The sequence below is a fragment of the Ruditapes philippinarum genome, unplaced genomic scaffold (assembly GCF_026571515.1).
Source record: "Ruditapes philippinarum isolate M1 unplaced genomic scaffold, ASM2657151v2 ctg9462_1_1_1_1, whole genome shotgun sequence".
Taxonomy (NCBI): Eukaryota; Metazoa; Mollusca; class Bivalvia; order Venerida; family Veneridae; genus Ruditapes; species Ruditapes philippinarum.
This window is the reverse complement of record NW_026856151.1, coordinates 83,087-106,884: the sequence shown is the minus strand read 5'-3', so window position 1 is coordinate 106,884 and position 23,798 is coordinate 83,087. Positions and strand designations below refer to the sequence as shown.

At 30.1% G+C, this 23,798-nt stretch overlaps 1 non-coding gene across 1 annotated transcript; it reads left to right on the top strand.

Annotated features, from left to right (window-relative positions):
• The first annotated feature begins 10,867 nt into the window (after positions 1–10,867).
• Positions 10,868–10,937, top strand: Trnaa-cgc (transfer RNA alanine (anticodon CGC)). Its single transcript has one exon. It is a non-coding gene; the product is annotated as a tRNA-Ala (tRNA).
• Positions 10,938–23,798: the final 12,861 nt, after the last annotated feature.

Genomic DNA, 23,798 nt, shown 5'->3' with positions numbered 1-23,798 from the left:
AAAAACAAAATTATTTCTTAAAATATTTAGTGCTTGTGATCTACGAGTAATCTCGAAAAATCGTTTCAGTCTGATAAAAAGATATTGATCCTTCAATTATCTCATTTGCTGCCCGCTAAAAACTTCCAAAAAATAAATTTGTCTGCCTTGAGACGCGTAATGATTTCTTTTTTCTAACTTTACAACTTTACAGATAAATATTTAACAAAGCATGCAAAGGTTGATATTTTGCAAATACTTTGTTGAACTATAGTGTGATCAAACTAAAAACAGACTATTTAGGAGAGAGTTTTACTTTAGATGTTTGTTGCCACATTCGTTTTTCCACAACAAAAACGATGAAATGCTACTCATTAATAGCGGATAATGAATGAGTTTATGTTCAATTCTGAATTGGAATAATAGTAAGCGAGTCTCTGGCGAGCATTATATTATTTTAATTCAACGAGTTCAATAAGTTTAAAAATGAACGTACACCACGAATAACATATTTCGACTATCGAAGTAAATTTACCTTTTCATATGTACCCTCCGAATATATATGGCCGTGTTAACAGGTAAACCTGAATATAAACCTATGTTACCAATAACCCATACCAAATTTAAAAATAATAGTTACGGTTTGCAACAGTCATAATGTAAGTATTAGGTTTCAACATGATGGTTAAATGTCTTGATTCAGTGTAAAAATATATATTTAGAAGAGAGAAGATAAGATATTTTATGCTTAATGAAATATGAAATACTAGAGGGTAGGTATATGTAATGCCGTGATCGTCTTACAAAGTTTCATTTGATTGAAGAGCATATTTTAACTTGGTTTGTTCCATATGTTATTTCTTTTCAGAAAACAGTTACAGCATCTAAAGTATGTTCTAAAGAAGAATTAGTGTTTCAAAATTGAATTCCAAATGTCTCATTTTAGCCTGAACAAAACAGGAACTTATCATTCAAACTGACAGATATTGTCATTATTCCGAAACAAAGCTAATTTGTCCCGAAGATGAATGGGACAACTGTCAATACTTAATGTTTCCAGAATTAAGATAACTGTGCATGATGGATTATGTATTATGTTCAAATATGTAAGAAAATGACATTTTCTATCATATTTTTTCAACATATTTGAAGGAGTGTCATGAATAGATATTTTACAATTATATCAGTGTATAATGTAAATGTCAATGACAATCTGCATAAATGTGATCCCTCGAAAGCATTAATCACAACAAAATTACATGAAAAATGCAAACTCGGTTTGATTGAATCTAAACATAAGGCATAATGAAAATGTGCAACATCTCTCACGCCCAAGCACCGGTTTGAGCAGTATATAGTTTTCAAAGCTAAAACATATTTGAATCAATGATCCTGATGGACCAGAAAAATATAACAACAATGAAGTGAAGTGACGGGCAATCTTTTCCAGCTGCCATACAAAAGCTGTTAGTACTTAAAATAAACTTTATTGAATAAGACCTTGTTGTCAAATTTAGATAATCAGTAGTAATGCATGATATTATGATACCAATACAACGAAACCTACCTACATAAAAAGAGAAATTTTATAAAACGCCCATTAGACGCATAAAACTTACAAAGTAGTTTTCGATACTACAATGTGCTTAAAATAGCCGCCGTTGGTCTATAGAATAACTAGCTTTATAAACATACCTTTTTTCTTACTAAGGTTTTACAACTTTTGGTATTGGTATGCACATATTTATTTAAGCTCGATTGTGAAACAAGTTATTGCAACATTTTATTAATCACTTTTGAGTTCCACTTCCAGGAAACAACCAGTACTGGTGTCATATGACGAAACATGGTCGTGACCTGATTTGGGCTCTAAACTACGACCCCTGGGTTGAAAGTCAGACATCCTAACCACTAAGCCACCGCTCCCCATTTGGTATATCTTCTATAAACCCTTAACCTGCTGATGTTTAGGGATTTAAATAATAAAGCTTATAACAGTATAGAGTCTGGTCAGACTGTAAGGACATGCATGTTTGCATTGTCCTGATGGAAATTTCTATTATCTTTGATTTCTGCAAAAAAAGTGTTTATTTTGCTAACATACATGAAATATTGTAAAACAAGTAAACTACTTCGAACAATGCATTGCTGAGATATTGTCTAAAACGTGAAATTAAAAGCATCTGTATAGAGAAAATAGCTGGTTTATCTTTTAATTTTATGAATATTATATAGTTTTGTTTTACAATTTACGTGGCTTTTGTAAGAAGATATCTTCTCCTTTCACCATTATATTTGTATCTACTTTTTATGACCATTGGTTGTTCTAAACGAGGATCTTTATATTCATTTGATGAATATCGTTGTCATTTCCTTATCGCTTTTATCAAAGTCGGTATTTCATAATTAAATGTTTCCTAGGTTCCAATATACTTTACTTTCTGTAATATGCTCATTTACTCAGAAATCCATTTATTTTCGATAATAAATCAACAAATGTGTTTTAAATGATAAAAATATGTAGAATTCTGATAGTTTCAGTGTAAATTAACTATAACTTACTAACTATGAATGCAGCTACAAACAAACAATACCAGCAAATGTAATGGTTTGATAAAAATCTATTGAAGACGTACTTTAACATCGGGCAATTACAGTGGGGAGGGGGACATTGTCGATAATAAGACAATAAATTGCATACTGTTAGTTAAGGATATATTTTGTGTTGTGTTTTTTTTTGTTGTTTTTTTTTTTCAAAAAAAACACAATGTCGTGTGTCCTTAAAGTTATTCCTTTGTTTTCAATTTATTACCTCTCTAGTGCTTCCTAAAGGGAAGAAAAATCACATATTTTATAAATTTTCTTTAGGAAATGAAAGCATCGAATTAGTTTTCATTTGTGTGAGAATGCAAGGTGAATTTATTGGTACTGCCAACGGCTAGACTAATGGATTAATATTCAATTTTGCATATTCCTTTTGTTGATGATATGCCTTACATTGTCATTAAAAAGATAAAAACTAGTTGACTGAAACACCAGTGACAAAACTGGAACTTCAGATATTAAAAGTTACCAACGAAGCTTCTCGGAGATAAACATAAAAACCTAAAATTAATGTTTAATGTTAAAAATAAATGCATATTGTTAATAGCATGTTGATAAAATCATTGGGAAGACCCTCCAAAACTTGCTGTGCAAATATATGAAAATATATTCGCATCATACCGTGTGAACTGAATTATATACACTCACTCGTTTTGAAAATAATAATATGATGTATTTTGAAACAGAACAAAGCTGGGTAGCACCACTAACATAATGTTTTCAGAAGAATATGAACTTGATAACACACAGTTTACTTTTCGGTAAAGGAAAATAAATGATAAACTATCCTTTATGTAAGAAACATGAACGTACATCTTACATCCGCGTTAAAGGAAAAAATTGATCGTTAATTGAGGTAAAAAGGAATGTATTTATATATAAATAACTTACTTGATGCTAGATAATTACTTACATTTCGAATCATAGTTTATGCTTTATCTTTGGTTGAAAAGGGAACACAATGAATAATGCGGGATCTGAAATGTTTTTTATCAAGCCATGTGTTCACTCTCATGAAACTGCGATAATTACAATGTCCAGTTAAATACTTAACTTGATGAGAGAAGTACGTGTATCCTTATCATTAAAAGGAAACCTATACAATAGATCATTTTTATTATAAATCAGACGCATAACTATATTTTGATATGCTCAAACAATTCTGTACTTAGCTATATAACAACAACAATTAACTAACTAATAAAATTTTAGTGCACCTAATATATATTTAAAATGCGAATGGCATGTCCTACAATTATTATGCTCGTAAATATACAAAATGATTGGATGTTCAACCAGTCATTAATAAAATAGATAGAATTTAAGAGAAGCTCTATCTGTACAATATCAACTCATTCAAATAAAAGTATTTAGCTTTTTAATAAGTTAAGAAAGAACTAGATGAGGATATATTGGGGGTAAGGAAATCTGTACGGAGCAAACCTTTTATATTTTCTTCGACATGAAAAAAATAATGATACAAAAATATAAACTCAAAACATAATTATTCAATTATCTTCATAATGATATATTTCAACCCATAAGCAATCTATACATGAACAATTGATTTATGAAGATTTTGAGCATTATAAAAAGACTGAATAGACAAACATCTTTTGGGCTGAATTTTAGTGTTTTTTTCTTATGTACATGGTTTAGCAATATTTTTAAGTAATTTTTTCTTAACATTGATATATGTAACATTTAATTTAACGTAAAATTTGCATGATTCCTAAAATAGCCGTAAGTATTAATGGTATTGACTATTTCAGAAAAATATGTTTATAATTATTGACAAACAGGTAAACACATGTATTTATTTCTTTTCTATAACTTAGTTTGCACTTAGAGTAGTATAACACTTAGAGGAAACAGTCTCATTACATTACCAATGGAAGCGATTTTGAATTTGTTATTCTTATTGTATAAAAAATACATTGTTCATCTTCTAAATAAAATAACAGTAAAAATAAAATAAGAATATATCAAATGCTCAATTCACGCTTTAAATTCAAAATCAAAACAAAAGTTGATCTTAGAACAAACGGTGAAATTTATTATTTTGTTAACAAGAATTGTTTTTAATTGACATCAAAACTTTATAATGTGTATCTATAGAATACTGTATTTTTTATTATGTATTACTCATAATACGGACTTTTATATTGTAAAAGTAACGAAAGGTTAGGTGTTAATTATAATTATAATAAAACAAAGTTTATTATTTTCATATACTGAATAAGAGTTGAATAAGAAAAAAGTTAAACCAAGATGCATTTACCACATTTTTCAGTCTATTTCTTTCGTATCAAGTTGATTAATCGGTTTAATATATTTGAGGCATAATAAGCATGATGTCAGTTTCAAATAAGGAAAGCACATAGTGGTAAGTAACCTGCTTTATATCTGTTCCAGGTAAAACAATACAAATAATATAAAATGTATTAGACTTGATCCAAATCTACTAGTAATTTTTATCATATTAAATATAGTTTGAATCTTAAAGAAAATCACGCATTGATCTGTCTCGTAATACGTAGACACTATATTAATATTATAACATGTATTATCAAATATAATTTACTTTCAATTGTTGTGTGATGCAACATCAGTTTGTATTATGTAAAATTACAACAGTCAAATTAGATACTTCAAGATGTAAATGTAAAAGTTTATTATCACACACTCATCATCCCTATACTCACTCACTCCCTGGCCTCCCGGTCTACCCTCATCATACATTTCCCATATCACCTATGACCCTGTCGGCCTGTGTTTAAATGCATTATTCAGTGGTTTTTTGCTTACAGTTTTCCTAAATGCTCAATTTAATTTTCAACATTAACGACTCCTCGTCCTTGCTTTGTCCTGGTGCGCTCTCCTTTTAAGATTCGGTCTTTGCTTGATCCGTGTCGGTTTTGTCTTGTCTTGATTGAATTGTAAAACCTGCGTTGATTGAATTCCTGTTGTGTTAATCTATTTTCTCATGTTATCAGCATTGCTTGGTTTTGTATTCAGTGTTTAATCTACCAGTATATTCATATCTTTTATAGTATAATTTGTTTTGTATCATACATTCTGTTTATTTTGATTCGTTACAGTACTAAACCAGCGATTATCGATTTCAAAAGAAATTGCATTTCCTGTCAAATTTATCAGACATTCTTTATTACAAAGATATATAATTTACATAATTTTGACAGTAAAATATCCGCAAACAAATAAATTTTCTGAAATTTACGTCAGTAGTAAAGACTCCTTCGTTCAATGCAACGCCATTCCTGTAGTAAGACTATTATACTCGTATGACTGCATGATAAAAATCATTTCTTTTTTACTTTCTTCCCCTATAGGTATATCATATAATTACCCAGATGTTTTTGGGATGTTTGTTTAAACGCTGCATCAACACAGTATAGGGCTTATGGCTCCGAAACAGGAACAATGACTTTGACTTACCTCAGGTACTACCTCAAAGTAGCACACCAGAAGTCAAAACCATCTCATATGAGATGCAAGGACTTCAGTTAATTAAACCCATTTAGTTGTCTCTTACGGTCACGCAAGGATAAACGGTGGCTTGATTGCTAAACATTCAACCATTAAATTTAAAGCAACCCTTCAGGTAGTTTAAATGTAATAAAAACTTTACGTTTTCTTACCTCGCATGTTATGTCTTTGAAAGGGCATTTGTCACATCGCAGATATATTGTGTTACAATAAAAGAAACGAAATAAAGTAAGATTTTTTTTTAGAAAAGAAAGCAGTAAAAAGAGTTTTTTTAATGCAATTTAGCCTCATGATTAATTCACAATGTTATAAATAATGAAATTTTAGTGCCAAATGTAAAGACAAAGTTTAACATATTTAATTGCTTTCCTGAGCACGCTTTGGCTGGCACATTTATTTCCCAATGTTACCATACTAAACAGAGACAAAAATATTGGCAGGTCATATAAAACTCTTGTTTAACAGGAGCACTTTGAAGAATGGTTGAAACATTATTCTGATTCTAAAATGAACAATTTGCATTAATTGGCAACAGATGGAATCCGAAATTGCTTTGTGTTTTATAGCTGTCTTTCAAGATGTTATTCCTACCAGATGATGTTTTCCAGTTTTCCGACGTAACAAATTTATGGTTTCTAGTAATTTGATCACATTTTCATTGCTTTAGTTATATGTATTTACGGGGAAAATAATGATGATATTTCAATCTGGATACACATAAGATTTAACTTTATATCTTTATCAGTGAGTATTTAATTGAAAACAAATTAATAATAAGGAAATATCAAAAATCTGGAAACAAAGTTATCCATCGGAATCATTATTTACAACAAAATTACATGAAAAATGCAGACTCGGTTTGATTGAGTTAAGACTTACAAATACATACTCTTAATTACTCTTCACTATCATTACTTCCAATATATTGAAATTTCATTTTATCTTTTATTAGTGTTTGATATAAGCTGATCGGAACAATTTATAATCACTGCTAAATATGTTTGGATATGTAAATGGAATATCATATTCATTCAAAACAGACAGTAAACATTTTTATTTCTGAATTAATAGGAATTTTGACAAAAATTTCAATAAATTGTTATATTTTAAATTGTTACCGTTACAATTGTTTTTGTTCAAGTAGATCTATTGAATTTAATAGAATTGCCGAATGCAGGGAACAATAATAGAAAACAGAGTATTTTATAATGCCCATGTATCAACCGATGTAACCATAAGGATTATATTAAAATAAACATGATCGTAATCGTTATTATGATATTTTAAGATAGTTACGTATTATTTTCATTTTTATTGTATCTATTTTCTCGTTGTTTTAACTTTTGCCTTATTGCCATGCTCGGGTTTTTAGTCGTTTTGTAAGAGTTTTTCCTAAAGGTTTAAGTTATCATTTTCTTTAATAGTATGACATGAAACCAAAGAAATGTGACATTGTTAAAATTACATGTTATATGCGTAGTGACATAGCTGATTCAGGTTAATTTACGGTTTTGATATTGTTTCTAAGTAAAAGTACGCATGACGTCCAATAAGACAATCTTCGTCTTACAATGTAAGAAACTGAAGGAGACATAAGATTTATTTCAGACAATTATGGACTATCAAACATAATTAAGATCCATGTAGTAAATCACAACAAGCTGTCCTCGTCAATTCTTGAAAAAACACATCATTTTTCAATGTACTCCAACAAGTAAAATATATATTGTATAATTGTAAAGATAGAACTTAAAACGTGTAAAGAAAATGAAGGCAATATAAAGTGTCCGTTGTTGAATTTGATAAGACAGCGGTAAAGGCAATGTATCAATAACACGTCTGCATTGCAATAAATTCAATACACGTAATTGACAAAGTCCATTTACGATATGCTCCAAAAAAGATTCATGTATCTATAAGCGGACTAAATGTGTGGAAAAGGAAACAAATTACAAAATATTTCGTTGTTGTTTTTTTTACAATTTTTCATAACAATTGCTGTCTAAATATTTCAATTCAGTTTACATATATTCTGCAGTGAATCTATCAATCGACAAAAAGGAATATATTTTGAATTCTTAAATTTACATGATAGATATGAAATTAATGCACTTTACTCACGGCTTTGATAATTTTGTTAATAAAACATTAAAAAGTTAAAATTTAAAACTGCAAAAAATGATGATGTACACATGTATAAAACATTTCAATTTACAAAAAAAATTAAAAATAATAAAGGTGTTAAAAATGATAGCGTGATAAAAATGGAGGTATATTCATAACTGGGACAGAAAAAAAGTCTTTATTTCTTTCTAAAATAAAATACTTGGAGCAAAGTGATCTAAAAAGATACATGTATAATAGAATTACAGCAAAAAAAAATGTATAAACAAAGTAACACGTCTTCAGTGTTGAGTCATTTTGTTTATGACACCTTTGCTGGCGAAACACAATATATAATATACTTTTTTTGGGTTTATCAGGCGAATTGACATTCGAGTGTGGTCTGACTAAACACATTACCTGTTGATTGTATTTCACACAGAAAAGTCAAACAGATGTAAAAAAAAGCTTAGTAATTCTCGACAAGTAATTGTGTGGTCTGGAGGCAAACGATTTGCATCTTTTCAGCATGAAATCATTTTTGCTTTGAAGACAACAACTATAAACAATCTACAAAAACAAATTTCGATAAGAAATAAAGAAATTCAATATTGTTTAATTACAAGATGTAGACTATATTTCCTGTTCGTCCATATATAATCTCAAAGCTAGTTTAAAATTATTTGACTTCACAATTACGACTGATCTATCAAGTATCACTCAGATCGAAATCAATGCTATACTTGTTAGTCACGTTTGTGGCGCACGAAAAAACAAAACTTTTTCCCCGTAAATAGTATTAAAGAAGGGGGGGGAGTCAATAACTTTAATTGCCTTTATTATATTATAATATCTAAAACAAATAAAGTTTCAAAGTTCATCAAAAATATCAAAACTGAAAACAAAATAGTAGATTAACAAGATAAATTTGTTTCTAAATTACAGCACAAAATGCCGCAGCATGTGCCAAACATGCGTTCTATAAGTTTAAATAAATAAATGAATGAATAAATAAAAGTTTAAGACATTTCCAGATGCTTGAAGAAATTAGATCTTAATGTAAAATATTTTGTCATTCTTGTAGCAAATTATAAACAAAGTAGTTTAGTTCTAAAATTGTACTAATAAATTAGATGCAAAAGATTGTTCAGAAAATTGACCAATGAGTAGCATGTTTTGCTAACAGAAATAGAATGAGCAATGAGAATTGAAATTAAAGTATTTATGTGGCATAATTGGCATATAAATAATCAAGGGAAAATAAATAAAATGATTCATCTTTTTATTTAACTCGTTTTTTATGTCTTTCAGGGTAAAACACAATAAATACGTATTTTCCTGACACAGCTGACATTTAGTAATTTACGAACTTATATAACTATATTCCCTACTGACTGTATTATTTACATAGAGGCGTTCAGACGTAATACATTTAGCACCATAAATGTCTGACCAGTATATTGTCTTTAAATTGCATTATCAGGCATGTGATGTGACCTAAATATACCAGTTTGACAAACTATTACGAATGATGGAAAAGATCAGTAAAATTATAGATAGAAACGGTTTTTAGATAAAAGGTCTTGTTAATTGTCATGTTCTTTTTAATTATGCTTTGTTTATTTTACTATATTCCTGTTTGCTCTCGTTTGTTGCTATAAAAAATCCTGTGACTTTCCAAAAGAAGGTTTGGCGTGGACATAATCTTGCATTAACCACTACCGTTGATGAACATACTTTGTCACTCCTAGTCTGCCACATTTTAAGTTTTCCAGTGCTGGATTTTCTTTTGGAATTCTGTTTTCTCTATTTCAACTGCAAAATATTAAAACAAGAATTCCAGTAAATAACTTGTTCTGCTCAGAAACTATTATTTTGCATACATAAGTTTAGACCGTATGCAAGTTATGTAAGAGACGGACACTCATAAGCCGATGAATCTTTGGAATGATGTTGAATATTGACCACCTTTGAAACAAAAAAGTAGTCTTTTTAGACGTTTCACCTTTTTCAATGATATGCAAATATTAGCAATGACTCATTCAGAACTATTTTTAAATTAACGTTTACTAATTAATTTTGATATAATGAACTGTAATGCTAAAGAGTACTTCTCCAACGGAAAGATAGTCTCACAAAAATGTTCCGTCAGCACCAATTGACATTAACGATGAAGTTTAACATTCTTCACTTATGCTATCCATTTCAAATTTAGTGCCGTTGTTGTGAAGCACAATGTTATTCTGTCTAACAATTTTAAAAACGACAAAATGTTTATTGTAGGTTTATCTAAAGTTTCTTAGTATGCTTAATACGTGATGTAATTGACACAACCGAAAAGAATTTTAAAAAAACAAACACACAGATAAAAGTATTTTGTAAACGCTCTATATCAAGGTACATATAAAAAAAAATAAAGTTCTGGAATAACTATACAAGTCTTGTGTTCGTCAAAAGCAATATTTGTTCCTACACTTGATAACGATTTCAGGTTAGAAGGTTGTTTCACTGTATTATATTGTAACACCCATATAATAGCTTACTATTTGTAAGTATATACAAAATGTGTAACGAAAAGGACTGAATCAAATATTTACTTAAATCTGCTAAAACCTACCCAACTACTTGCATATCTTTACATACCTAACAATTGTATATCGTCATTGTAAAAGGATGTAGCTCAGTGGTAGAGCGCTCGCTTCGCATGTGAGAGGCCCCGGGTTCAATCCCCGGCATCTCCATGTTTTAATCGAAAATCATGCATTTTTACCTGTATTTGAATTTTGTGATTTATCGTTATACTAATTGTCATAATGTGCTTTTTAATGATGAATTTGTAACTATGACAGGAACGAATGGCATTGCTTTTAATTTTATACTTTTCCTTGGACAATTGATAACAAATATAACAGTAAAATGAATTCACAAAATGAAGTTAAACTCTGTACAAACGTGAATTACATTGAAACGTATTCCCGGTATGTTAAGTATTACAGTAAGTATGACAATGCGTCAAGCCATATAAAGTATAAAAATGACGCCTCTTTAATTATGTTTTATTAAATAGAAATATTTGGTCGTTATTTGTCACTCGCTAGACATGTTATAATAAATATTAGAGCTTAAGTTGCTTATCCTTTATTTCCCATGTTTGTACATGTCGAATATATTTGTTTGCCATTGTTTGTGTCTCTTCTTATTAAATGCATAGTAACTATTACAGGAATACTAGATATTCGGAAATCATAATTCTGTTGTAATAATTGTTTTGGAACTTAAAAATTTCAAATTTATTGAAATTTGGACAATTGCAGTTACAAAATGTTATATGTGTTTTTACACATCACATAATTAAGAAGTACAACCTCCTCGGACTTCCAAAATTATTACAAAGTCAAATGATACTTGTATATTTTAAGGTTTTAAATGATATGAAAGACCAGCAAACAAAGCCAGAACAAGGAAGCTTTTACAGAATTTGCTCACACAAAAGAAAATAATGTTTTTTATTTCTGCATATTTTAGGAAGTTTCTCATCAACACAAATAACATTTCAGAACTTCACGGTAATGATGCAAAAAACAATAACTAATTTGCATTGAACAAACATGAAATGCTAGTGTGTGACAAGACAAATGGTCTTCTGTCTTAATATGCTTCTGCACATGATTTGCTGGACTTAAAATGAAACGAGATGACAACGATTGATGTATTAAGAAAGGATTTGCAACCAGCTCTAATGCTACCTCATTCGCATGCACACTGATACTACCATTTTATTTGTATTTCATTATGAAACCAGAATTTTATATTATGTTTTTTATATTAAATAAAGTTTATCTGTTTGACTGTATATTATTTAAAGGTAACACATAAAGGATTTAATAAATTCCAACGTTCAAGTTCTATTTTATGATGAAAATTATGATTAACAAATTAAGCAGATCATTCCACATAACCAGAAAATCAAAGAATTACGTCGTAATGCCTTGCAAATAAATTTCAAATTATAAGTGATAATCACTTTTTAGGTTATCTAAGTAAATTGACTCGATAAAATATATCACGAACATGTGCAAAATCATGGCATTCAAGATGCAGAGTTAGTGGGCACCTTGTTGTACTACATTGTGATTAATATGTAAACTAATACAAAATAATTTCTTGTACTTCTATAATAAAACTTCCTTATCTAATTTTCCATATATTGACTACTATGGAAATAATGATATTGAATTTCATTTAAAATCAATATTACGATTTGTAACTTACTTGCTTTAGTTTGTTCACATAATTGTATTCTCATACGTGAAATTTGTGCAGTTGTATACATACATTTTGAATTCAAAGCAATCATCACTATTAAGCTTACTTATTAAAAAGTTTAAAATGGTCAGATCATGTTATTGAAACCTTTAATTTTTATCACTCTGAATTGCATTTCCATAATTAACCGCAAGAGTATAAACGCATTTCTTCAGATACCTTTGAATATCTTTATCACGCAACGTTGACATTCCGTAACGCATAATATGTGTCTTATATCAGAATACAGGGATAAACATATTAGAACATTTGAGATAAGCCTGGTGCAATTATGAACAAAAAAAAATTGTTGCAATTAGCGTTGCGTAATAATATTGTCAATATTACAACCCAACTGGCATGCGAGCAGTTCCCGTACAAAAATCGTAATTACTTAAACATTATTAACTCGACTATTCGCAGAATAATCGAGCTAATGCAGCCACCCATTTGTCGGCGTCGGCGTCGGCGTCCCTGTGGTTAAGTTTTTGTATGTAAGCTGGTATCTCTATAACTACTGAAGGGAATGGATTGAAACTTCACACACTTGTTCTCTGTGATTATCTAAGATGATTGGCACAAGTCCCATAACTCTGGTTTGCTTTTTTCATAATTATGCCCCTTTTTCGACTTAGAAATTCTTGGTTAAGTTTTTGTATGTAAGCTGGTATCTCCATAACTACTGAAGGGAATTGATTGAAACTTCACACACTTGTTCTCTGTGATTATATAAGATGATTAGCACAAGTCCCATAACTCTGATTTGCTTTTTTACATAATCGTGCCCCTTTTTCGACTTAGAAATTCTTGGTTAAGTTTTTGCGTGTAAGCTGGTATCTCCATAACTACTGAAGGGAATGGATTGAAACTTCACACACTTGTTCTCTGTGATTATCTAAGATAATTGGCACAAGTCCGTGAACTTTGATTTGCTTTTTTACATAATTATGCCCCTTTTTCGACTTAGAAATTCTTGGTTAAGTTTTTGCATGTAAGCTGGTATCTCCATAACTACTGAAGGGAATTGAATGAAACTTCACACACTTGTTCTCTGTGATTATCTAAGATGATTGGCACAAGTCCCATAACTCTGATTTGCTTTTTAACATAATTATGCCCCTTTTTCGACTTAGAAATTCTTGGTTAAGTTTTTGCGTGTAAGCTGGTATCTCCATTACTACTAGAGGGAATGGATTGAAACTTCACACACTTGGTCTCTGTGATTATCTAAGATGATTGGTACAAGTCCCATTACTCTGATTTGCTTTTTTGCACAATTTTGCCCCTTTTTCGACTCATGAATTCTTGGTTAAGTTTTTGCATGTAAGCTTGTATCTCCATAACTACTGAAGGGAATGTATTGAAACTTGAAGAGTTTGTACCTTTTCGGACAATTTTATGTATTCATATAGGTAAGCATTATTATACTCAATGAAACACCCTTGTGAAAAATTTTCGAATAGTCGAGCGTTACGGTCCTCCGACAGTTCTTGTTTTTTATTACGCTCACTCACCAAAATTTGAATGTTACACATCACTATTCGGCTTGTCACACAAATCATGGAAATTCCATCATGTTCTAAACATAGAATAACCCTAAGTTATGAGGCCTCATATGGGGTACCGAAATTATCCATTATTTTGTATGAAGGGAAGTAGTTCCCGTACATAAAATTTAACCCATTATACTTATACAATTTTGTTATATCGGACCTTTTTTTCAATTATAATTGTTGAACAGACCATTTTCTAAGAGATAAATAGATGTAATTCAGGAAATAGAGCGTAGACTAAACGCTGGTATCTATTACCCGGTACCGTTACCCCAACGCATTCTCATACAATGGCATGCTTGAATGCATGATATTTTACGCATCAAAGCCATAAAACTATTTAATATAGTAATATTGATCAAAATTCTAATAATTAAACAAGTTGTCAACACATTGCCTACTTATCTGTAAACAGGTGGTATTAGTGGAAAACCCTTTAACAGGCCTCACGTGTAAGTATTTTAGCGCATGCGCGCAAGGACGGAATCCCCCAGAGAAAACAAGGTCACGTTCTGACAACGCACAGGTGAAAGTGATTTAAAATGAGACTTTTATACGTACTGCCGAACTGACACTAAGATTTTGTCTCTTTTATGCATCTGCTTGATTTGAAATGAATTTTTGAAGCTTGCAAGTAAAAATCAAGCGTTTAAATGAAAAATACGGGTACTGCTTCTGTACGGGAACTGCTCGCATGCCAGTATATATGATTGAAGTTTATATTCGGATCATGCTTTCCTAAACGTTTACATTTCCGGCAAATTGAGTGTTGTTTATTCAAAAGACATTCGTAAGATTCAGAGTTAACCACTTTCATTTAGTCTCTGATCTAATGACTGATAATTACGCTAAAGATAAAGATTCGGGGTATTTTTTAATTTATAAAACAAATGCAATGAAAAAGTGTACAAATAATGTATCATTTAGATATTTTATTTAAGTTTTGAATAAAAGTATTTTTAGTTATAACTGAATGCAAATTGCTTTTCCTATGATGCATTTGTTAATATTAGAGAAAACTATAATGTAATTAAGAATTGTATCTTGCTAAAACAAATATTTATGAATGATTCACGCAACGGACTGGTAATCTAAATAGTTGTTTGCGTTGGTACATACATGTACCCGCCATGGACAAGTCGTAATTTTATTTCCTGCGACTAGAAATATTACACACATTGCTGTGTACTTGTTGTGTCTAGGTTCGGTTTGAGGGTGCTTCTACAATTTTATAGCTCCGTGCATAATCCGTGCATAATCTAACACAAATTACAACAATACTACATAATTATGTGTAAACTTCAGGATGAACTTAACATTACAGAGCTCCACTGATGTTATGTGATGTTAAACATAAACATATAGCATAACTAGTGTCTATAACTTATGTTCCATATAAAAATGGGTTGTAGACTGTAAACTGTTTTTAATTGGTGTTGATCTTATATTCTATTTTTTTTCCTGTTCCAGTAAATGTCATTGATACATGTACATCAGTATGATATTATGATGTTTTCAATATGAAAGTCAGAACCACTTATAACACAAGGTTTTAATAAGTCAAACTACGCCAAAGCCTAAAGTTCTGTTGACACAATACATGAATTCAGTTTCCATGAAGTATATGTCGTGCAGAACGCATTCCTTACATTCAGTAATCACCAATCAATTCCTGTAACAAAATTTAATCAAGAAATTCTGACAGCCTTACTTGAAAAGTACGATTTTTACCATTGTGTATCGAAAATAAATTGGTTTCTGTCTTCGCGAATGACAATGCCTTTCAGAGAGAGTTAAAGATGTATCTCTACCGATCAGACAAATAAAGAATATTATTTAAATATGAAACAAAATTCTGTATTTATAGCAATCAGAAGTATAAGAAAATATGATAAATGGGGATATAAGTTAAAAATCTGAAGCGCAGAACTAAAATATTTTTAGAAGATAATTTTATAAAGAGAATAACCCATTCTTAAAATGATGCTTTGTCCATAAAATTGAAAATTGTAAGCATACACGTTTTAATAAAATCAAAATTTATGAAACTTTACATTTTGGCATAATTTAAGACAACGAATCAATAATACACCTGAAATTAACTTAAAATATCGATAAAACAAATTTGAACAGACTTTGTCATATTGCACTTTCTTTTAGGATTAAATTGCCCTCCAATGTCGGGGCATATGACTTCCTTTTCGAGCAGTTAGTCGCCATTTGACCTTCACATTGCAAGTGTGACTTAACACCTAACAAACAAAAACTTAATAAGATTAATACTACTGCACTTATCTTGACTGTGTTTCTAACGGACGGATACTTTAGATACTTGTTATAAACGGGTGCAAATTAAAGTCATGTGTTCTTAGTTGTCTTCAAAACATCTTTTTTGTTTAATTATTAAGCTTTATAAATTAGACTAAGTCCTTTTGAATGGCATTCATTTCGCATCTTTGGGGCCATTTAAGAATTGTTTATCAAATTCGTATCAAATGGCGAATAGCATGATATATTTGTGATACCAATGAATAAACTAGTACAAATCAAAATAAATTTCCCTAGAAATAGCTGTAGTATTAATGAACATATGTATGTATAATCGTTTTATATATTCAAATTAAAATGCATTAAGTTTATATGTGTGTTGATTTCACTGATAAAGTCATGTAAAATATCGCGCCTGGTCAAATAATTTTAACGGCAATATCTGTGGAGAATTTTAACGGCAATTCCTGAGAAGAATTAAAACGGCAATATTTGTGCAGAATTAAAACGGCAATACGTGAATAAAATTTGAATGGCAATTCTGGGGAGAATTTTAACGGCAATATCTGTGGAGAATTTGAACGGAAATATTTGTGGAGCATTTAAACGGAAATATCTGTGGAGAATTTGAACGGCAATATTTGTGGAGATTTAGAACGGCAATATATGTGGAGAATTAGAACAGCAATATATGTGGAGAATTAGAACGGCAATATCTGTGGAGAATTAGAACGGCAATATATGTGGATAATTTGAACGGCAATACCTGGGGAGAATTAGAGCGGCAATATTTGTGGATAATTAGAACGGCAATATCTGTGGAGAATTTGAACGGCAATACAAGGGGAGAATTTGAACGGAAATATCTGTGGAGAATTTGAACGGAAATATTTGTGGAGAATTAGAACGGCAATATATGTGGAGAACTTGAACGCCAATACCAGGGGAGAATTTGAACGGCAATATCTGGGGAGAATTTTAACGGCAATATCTGTGGAGAATAAGAACGGCAATATTTGTGTAGAATTTGAACGGCAATATTTTATGGAGAATTTAAACGGCAATATCTGTGGATAATTAGAACGGCAATATTTGTGTAGAATTTGAACGGCAATATCTGTGGAGAATAAGAACGGTAATATTTGTGGATAATTAGAACGACAATATTTATGGAGAATTAGAACGGCAATATTTGTGGAGAATTTAAACGGCAATATATGTGGAGAATTTTAACGGCAATAGCTGGGGAGAATTAGAACGGCAATATTTGTGGAGAATTTGAACAGCAATATCTGGGGAGAATTTTGACGGCAATATCTGTGGAGAATAAGAACGGCATTATTTGTGTAGAATTTGAACGGCAATATTTGTAGAGAATTTAAACGGCAATATCTGTGGATAATTAGAATGGCAATTTTGTGAAGAATTTGAACGACAATACCTGGGAAAAATTTGAACGGCAATATCTAGGGGAGAATTTGAACGGTTATATATTTGGAGAATTTGAACGGCAGTATCCGTTGATAATTTGAACGGTAATATCTGTGGAGAATTTGAATGGCAATATTTGTGGAGAATTTGTACAGCAATATCTGTGGAGTATTGGAAGGGCAATATTTGTGGAGAATATGAACGGAATACCTGTGGACAATTTGAACGATACTATATGTTTCTTAAATATTGTTGTACTGCGGGTGTGGGTATTACTGAACATGCGAGTATTGCCGAACACAATTTTCTTTTTAACATAACCTTCTTAATATTATTCTAAATAAAGCAGTGACATCATAAACATGTTGCCATAGAAACCACATTCTTCAACATCTAAAGAAAAGAAAAGAATGTGCATATTATTTCCAAAATGCCATCTACTTAGGTATATTCCAAATCTCATAGAAATATTTTCGGTACTTCTTGTGTTGTCATAGGATGCAGTTTTTAAGTTTTATTTGCCATATTTTAAGTATATTTTTGTCACAGCAACCAAACCTTTCAACATAGAAAAATAAAATTATGACGTGCATAATCTACAAACTGTCATATACCCATTTTTCAATTTTCATAAAAAGTAATTCAGTACTTTTTGTGGTATCACGGGGATCCAGTTTTGTGGACAAACAGACGGATGGAGGGAGGGTTAACCTATTACTCCCTCCAGTTATACCAGTGGGGAATAATAATTGATAACTTAAAGGATACAGATATTCAATATCAGCTTTGTTAGTAAAAAGTGATGAACAATGTCCTTGAAAAAAAAAACGTTTTCCAAATATCTTGGATCTTGCAACTTTACATATTAAGACAAATACGGCACACCGACAAAGATGTCATTGACCAGAACAGCAGATGTGACTCGTGATTAAATTCTGTCTGTTTGAGATTGATGTTAATTTAGCACTTTATTACGACAATTCCTTTTTATTCCTTTTCGCCTATTGTTCTTATTATTGCAAGTGAAATATCTGATAAACAGGAAACAGTTGCCAACGAACAAAACAATTTGTGTTTAATGAATAGCAAAACCGTTTTCCTATTGCTGTAAACAAAATAAGCTTGACTTGATGAACTTTGTCAACTGAAGCATTGTGTAAACTTACCAAACATTTTAAAAGTTCAAAGCCTCATAAAGATTTTGACTTTTCATCACATTTGGCTTAGATGTTAATCTATTGGTTAATATTATATGTGTTGATACTGCTTAAATGAGATACACTTATGCTTGATTATATTAATTTATTTTTTACGGACATGAACTGTAAAGAATAGTACTAACAGAACTAAATATGAATGTGTTGTCAGAAACTATTAATGACATTACAAAAGCCATGAACGAGGGCGATATCTCGGATGATTTAATACAGTTAAACAACAAAATAACATGAAAAATGCTGACTCGGTTTGATTGAGTCTTAATTAGAGTGATAATGCAAAAGTGTAACATCCTACACAAATCTTCACACCAGCATTTTTTAAATATCTAATGAAGTTTACTGCTCATTTCAAAACTACTTGTGCGGCAAATTATAGCATGTTGAATATCCTTAAATAGATTGTTCAACAGAAATTGGCTACAAAAATTATCCAATTGCACATCAGCTAAACCTGAAAACATTACAAGAGATGGAATGAATTTACTTTGGTAAATGATTTATTTTCAAAAACATAAACTTTCTGTAAATGTTTTATACATTTAATGCTTTAAAATTTACGCCAATTACACAAAATTAAACAAATTGCCGTCGACCCATGTCCTATAAATATCTGTAAAAGTATTAAAAAATGTTCACAAATGTATTTGTTATTAAAACACACCATAGGAAATAAAAGATTGTCTGGCTCAGCTTCATTATATATTTTCCTTCACCAGTAAGTTTACTTATGACATCTACAACTGTGTGCTGTGCCACAGAAACTACTAGGTGATGTTATTAAAATGTCGCAGACCAATAGCAATGTATTGTCAGATATTGGACGCTCTGGATGATTATACTTGGACTCAGTAAAGTTATTGATCAGAGTTGTAGACCTGACACTTCATTACATATATCTTTCTTGTCTGGATGTCTTACTTAATACTTAACCAAATACTTGCTTGTTGACATTGTTATAAATGATTATATCGAGTGTTTTTACACAATTTCTATACAATTGTAATTGAAGTTGTTGCACTGAAAGCAGGTTTTTTTCGAACAATATTCAGCTAAATTTTACTGCAGATAAGTATGCGCATGAGTAGGGAAACATTTAATGTATCAATATGTCTTAAATAGAAAGAGAAGAAAAGAGTTTGTCATCTAAAAGTGTCTTGATTGCGGTAGAAAATTGTTAAAGTCTGGCGTTTCATCTTTTCAATTTGAGTTGAACTTTATATCATTTAATGATGAATTTGTCATTTTACAAACAATTAGGTTACAAATGTCAAATGTGCCGTGGGATTTAATTTAATTTTATCTTAATATTTGTTTCCTTAATTTGTTATAAATATTTATTTATTTCTGTACAACAGGCATGATAAATGAGAAACTTATGATAAAACACCCGGTTAATATTCATAATATTGTTCCTTTTAGTCATTCTAATTATTCAAGCATTTCAAAAGCGTTCGTGAATGCGTTAATAGATGTTGTAAGGTAAAGTTTATGATCTGTATTCAGTTTATATAGCTTTATTCAGTTTGTTTAATAATCTTAATATACTTGACAATTTGTAACTCAGTAGTCCTTTTTTAAAAGTTATTAATTGCCGCCCTTGCTTAAAATAATAATGTCTTTGTTTATACTTTTCTTTTGTGCGCCGTTTGTATGACTACATTATGTACGAAATAACTCAGCGGAGTTAAAAGTGTTAGATATCTTATAAATAATCTCGATGCCGCATTAACGGAAGGAAAAAATAATATTTGAATACATTATCTCAGACAAAGTCAGCATGGTGTTATACTGTAAGAATTCAAGCCATTTCATAATTGTGTTAAAATGTTCCTTCAATTAGTGTGTCAAAATTATTGTTTATATAGAAACACGTGTCAAAATATCTCACTCGCCGAGTTTCATGAAATGTAATATGTTGTTTACTTATTTCTTTTTTGTTGGTTTAATTAGTAAAAAAGACGTTTAAGTAACATGATAAAAATAAATATTAGCACAGCAAATGTTGGTATTGTTTATTGCAGTTATTTTGTGATTCGATAAAGTTTATCGAAAATTAATTGCCGATATTGTCATTTTAATTAGAAATAATAACAAAAAAATTATCAAAAAAGCAAGCATCCCAAAGTTCAAACATCCATTTGGAAATACAATTCCAAATGATGTTGTCTATAGTTTCAAGGACTAAAATACAACACATACATTAAATAATTATGTTAAAAATATTTATTGTCATACGCGAAAAAAAAACTTATGAAAGAAATGTGTATGAATGCTGTTGGTACATACCTAATTAAATCAGAACACAAATTGTTCAAAGAACAAAATAGAACTTTTACCTATATAAGTGTTCATGCTAAATCAGTAATAATTATATCATTATGATGTGTTTTTACAAATATTCGTTCGAATATCCAAATGATACATTTAGTTTCTTTTCAGAAAAAAAATGTTGAAATGATAACTGAAATTGCGGCTTTAAAATTCAGTTTTTTATCAAGCCACGGAAAGTAGTGTCAAAGTGTGCCAATGTTTAAATTCTGATGTAAATCCAGGGATATTTTATTACATTTTAGGTCTCGTACATGTACATAAAATGATTCTTTATCTTTTAGTTCATTGACTGTGCAATTATACTGATGTAGTAGTCTCTCATAATCCGTTTATGTCATTGACAATTAAGTTTATATTATGTATTCTATGATAATTTAATAAATAATCATTTCGATTTTTTTTATATATATAGCTAGCTGAACCGGATGACGTTCCGCGCATTTCAGCATATTTAGGTTTTGCAGTATCAATTAATGAAACAAATTCTTTCCATTCTTTCTTAGACTCGTTACATAGTACATCTATATGAAAAGGAAACGATTAACAATACCCTTTGTTTTTAAAATAACGTGACTTTTAAACCTTAAAATATTAACAATTTATGACGTTAGAATATTAATATGATTTTGTTATTTAACAATACTCAGTTATATGGAAGAAAAAATATAGGTTGTGCTTTTTTATATATTGTACATTTCTATTATAATAATTGAATTGTTTCTAAATCATGCTCTTCAAATTTAAACAAATTTAAGTATTTATATGATGTTGTGTTACTGCTATTTTCACGTTTTATATACTCATTTCTATTTTACTGTATAAAGTGAAATGTTAAAAGGGAAGGAAATATCGATAACATGGCGTATCATTATATTTCTTTAATTACTTCCCTTGTTGAAGCAGAAAAACAGAGTTTCTAACAAAACGAAAAATTTTACACGAAAAGTAGCCTCTGTGATTTGGTTGACTATTAATTAAATTTTGTAAATATTGCATGGCAGAAACTGGCATAGCTTTCAACAATTTAATGTTTAATAAGAAAACAAGATTAGTGAATAACTTAAGGAAGCATATAATATTAGAGGCCGAGTCTAGCTCAATGACTCGAGAAATATGTCAAAATGAATAATATGATAAAATATTTTTGTGCACACTCGTAATGAACAGTCTACGCTTTTATAATTGTTATTCCTGTTTGCGTTGATATGAATCAATCAAGCCGTTGTTTCCTTATGCAAGGTTCTCTAATCAACGCCGCTCTTCCTTGTTTATCTTGTTTGCCATATTTTACACTAATTGCTCAGTACTGGCCGGTTCCTGCAACAGAGTCGAGAGTGTATGTATCAGTACACAATACAACTAAAATAAACCCTGTATAAACCATTCAAAATTCGAAAAAAAATGCATTATAATAGTGGATAATGTTTGCCGTTTTATAGTAAGTAAATAATTATCTATTTACAGTGTGTGTATATATAAGAAATGAAAACGTTGAAAAGCGTTTTATAATTATATTTTGACGAATTTGTCTGTGAATTTTTTGTTTTTGTTTTTTTTTTCAAATTTGTCCCGTTTTCGTGTCCGGTCTGTTTCTTCTGAAAAGGTGGAAGGAAATTGAAACAACTTGGAGAAATGTTTACCATATTAAGGCGATGTGAAGAGGGCAGTTTTAGAATACCTCGGGTCAAGGTCACACTGATTCATTAAACATCTTTATAAAAGTGTATATATTACAAACTTAAGGGATATTAAAGTGTGTGAATGTATTAATATGTTTCATTCCAATATATATATGTTACCTCCCATTATTTCCAAAAATCTATTGCTTTATAAGGTTTCTGTTTTTAAAAGTTAACATCTGTTAGGTTTTATTTCTGTTTAGATTATTGTAATTGAGGAGATAGGTTTATATGATGTAATTATTTTGAAATAAGACAGTCTTATTAATTGGAACTGATGTTACTTAAAATATGTAAATTCACTAAATAACAGTAAGTTGTAAGTGATACATATAAGTGATACATATACACTTTCATTTTTGAAGGCAATTTATAAAACTTCGGACATAAATGAAGTACCGTACTGGCAGTTGTTAATTTACAATGCTACTTCTGTTTTGGCAATATATTCAAGCATTTCACTCGTGATCTGTATTTCAATCAACCTGGTTGAAAATGGATTTATTTACTAATGAAATAATAAGTCAACGCATTCTGACAAACTGAAAAGCTAATGTTTGAATAATAATACTTTTTTAATTTTCTGTTTGTATTTCCTTATTGGTAAAATAAAATAAAATACAATAATCAATGACCTAGAGTGTTAATGGAATAATAAGTTAATGCATTTTGACAAACGGAAAATCTTATGTGTGTAATATTATACTTTTTAAATTTCTGTTTGTACTTCCTTACCTTATTGTGTAAAATGTCGATTAAAGTCTCATTATTCACTACCATGAGCCTTCAGTGTATTTTTCTGACCCCTAATATAT